This window comes from Crinia signifera, unplaced genomic scaffold (assembly GCF_055691185.1).
Source record: "Crinia signifera unplaced genomic scaffold, ASM5569118v1 HAP2_SCAFFOLD_311, whole genome shotgun sequence".
Classification (NCBI taxonomy): domain Eukaryota; kingdom Metazoa; phylum Chordata; class Amphibia; order Anura; family Myobatrachidae; genus Crinia; species Crinia signifera.
Window position 1 is genome coordinate 94,559 of NW_028142204.1, and position 2,841 is coordinate 97,399.

The 2,841-nt window shown below is 47.9% G+C and overlaps 1 long non-coding RNA gene across 2 annotated transcripts; it reads left to right on the forward strand.

The window, feature by feature from the left end:
• Positions 1–1,063: 1,063 nt before the first annotated feature.
• On the forward strand, positions 1,064–2,445 carry LOC146055085 (uncharacterized). Of its 2 annotated transcripts, none has more exons than XR_014468444.1 (3): positions 1,064–1,233; positions 1,448–1,902; positions 1,967–2,445. It is a non-coding gene; the product is annotated as an uncharacterized LOC146055085 (long non-coding RNA). The 2 variants fall into 2 exon arrangements; XR_014468445.1 differs by having other exon boundaries at positions 1,064–1,228.
• The last annotated feature ends 396 nt before the right edge of the window (positions 2,446–2,841 follow it).

The following is a 2,841-nucleotide window of genomic DNA, read 5'->3' on the forward strand; positions in this document are numbered from 1 at the left end:
ATCCCACAGAATTCGATGCGACTGCGGCTCTGCGCCATTATATTGGATGGAAGCCTGCGCTTTGCATGCTCCGCTGCGCACTCTGCTGTAATTGTTTTTTTTTTTTTTCTACTGGACTCCTGTGCATACTGTGACTACTGGCCATACTCCACTGTGACTGCTGGCCATACCCCACTGTGTATACATTACTGTGACTGCTGCTCGTAACCCCATGAGTGTTGGGGCAGAGCTATGCTGGTGGTAAGGGTTGCTGGTCTTACTGTACTGCATATTAAAATAATAATAATAAAAAATATATATATAATTTATGTAAGGTGCTAAACAACATATAATGGTGATTCAATTGTTTTGTGCACCCGTAGCTCTTGCCTAATGTAGTGGGAGCTAATGAATTGTTCGCAGCACTTGCCCTGGTCTTGTCGGCTGCATTTTTGCGCCCTAAATAAACTAGATGCAGCTTATTGCCCTACTGTGCGTGAAGGGTGCGAGGAGAAATCCAGGTGAGGTGCAGCCTGGGAGTCGGGTCACCAAACAATTGACTTTGATTTTAAAGCTTGTTTGTCACTGAGCGTACAGTATGTTGCAGGCATGTCCAAAATGTGGCCCTTCAGCTGTTTTGAAACTACACATCCCAGCATGCCTTGACATAGTTTTAGTATTCCCTAATAGCAAAACTGTGGCAAGGCATGATGGGACTTGCAGTTTCACAAAAGCTTGCGGGCCATAGTTTGGACATGATTGGTGTATTGGGTTCATTAGCTGTTCACTAGCATTTTGCACAAACCACTTTGGCACATATGGAGATGTAATCTCTTTATTAGTGTTTTTATTAGTCTTGCACTCTACTATTACATATAATGCATGCCTTGACACTGTTTCACCGTTCGTGACACCCAAAATGTCGTTAAAATATTTGTTCCAACCAGATTGTTGCTCGGAAAATGTCCAAACTTTTTTTATTTCTTTACATTTTTGAAATACACAAAATGTTAAAATTGGATGTGAATTTCTACTTCATTTCCTTACATACAGGGAGCAACTTCTATCAGTCACACCACCTTGACAAAGTGCCCAGCGAGGCATGAAACAGGTTGGAGACTTTGCTGCTGCCCGAAGTACCGACACGCCAGTCGCTGACGTCAGCAAGCCGCGCCCCGGGACCAAAGCCGCAACAGAAGATTCCACCCAGAAGCGGACAGCAACTGAGCTGAGGAATACCGCTGCCTCTGTAAGGTTAGGGTTAGTAGGGACAGCACGACAATCTCCCTCTCTCACCTCACATCCTCCAAAAGGAGTGTAAACATTATTTTACTAATACATTTTTACTTTACAGGTGTCACTCGTATAAACTTATCCCATCGCTCTTTTTTACCCCTCAGAACCTTTGCATTTATGAGAGCTGCTATACCATCAGTGCAGTTGATTTAACATTTTTCTCCTCACTTAGGATTATGTGCCACCGAAGAAGGACGGTGAATGTGAGACACCCAGCAGCAGCCGTCCCTATGTGTTCAGAAGAGGGATCAGGACCCAGGATTCCAAGACTGTGCCTTAACCTCACTCATTGATAAATGAGAGAGACAATGACCATAAGATCCTGAAACTCACCAACAAAATCATCCAGCTGCTGACCGGAGAGGTGACTGCTGGGAATAGGTCATTATACAGTAACACCGGGGGAGGTGACTGCTGGGAATGGGACATTATACAGTAACATCGGGGGTTGTGACCAGAGAGATGACTGCTGGGAATGGAACATTATACAGTAACACCGGGGGATGTGACCGGAGAGGTGACTGCTGGGAATGGGGCATTATACAGTAACAATAGGGGATGTGACCGGAGAGGTGACTGCTGGGAATGGGTCATTATACAGTAACACCAGAGGATGAGACCGGAGAGGTGACTGCTGGGAATGGGGCATTATACAGTAACAATGGGGGGGGGGGGGGGTGTGACCAGAGAGGTGACTGCTGGGAATGGGACATTATACATTAGCACCGAGGGATGTGACCAGAGAGGTGACTGCTGGAATGGGGAATTATACAGTAACACCGGAGAGGTGCCCGCTGGGAATGAGGCATTATACAGTAACATCGGGGGATGTGACCAGAGATGTGACTGCTGGGAATGTGGAATTATACAGTAACACCGGGGGAGGTGACTGCTGTAAATGGGACATGATACAGTAACATCGGGGGATGTGACCTGAGAGGATACAGCTGGGAATGGGACATTATACAGTAACACCTGGGGATGTGACCGGAGAGAAGACTGCTGGGATTGGGACATTATACAGTAACACGGGGGGATGGAAATGGGACATTATACAGTAACACCGGGGATGTGACCGGAGAGGTGACTGCTGGGTATGGGACAGTATACAGTAACATCAGAAGAATGTAACCAGAGAGGTGTCTGCTGGGAATGAGACATTATACAGTATCACCAGAGGATGAGACCGGAGAGGTGACTGCTGGGATTGGGACATTATACAGCAACACAGGGGGATGTGACCAGAGAGGTGACTGCTGGGAATGGGAGAGAGAGGGTGGAGAGAGAGAGGGTAGAGAGAGAGAGAGAGAGAGGGTGGAGAGAGGGTGAGGCGAGAGAGAGAGGGTGGAGAGAGAGAGAGGGTGAGGCGAGAGAGAGAGTGAGGGTGAGAGAGAGAGTGAGGGTGAGAGAGAGAGTGAGGGTGAGGCGAGAGAGAGAGAGAGGGTGAGGCGAGAGAGAGAGAGAGAGGGTGAGGAGAGAGAGAGAGAGAGGGTGAGGAGAGAGAGAGGGTGAGGCGAGAGATAGGGTGAGGCGAGAGAGAGGGAGAGAGGCGAGAGAGAGGGAGAG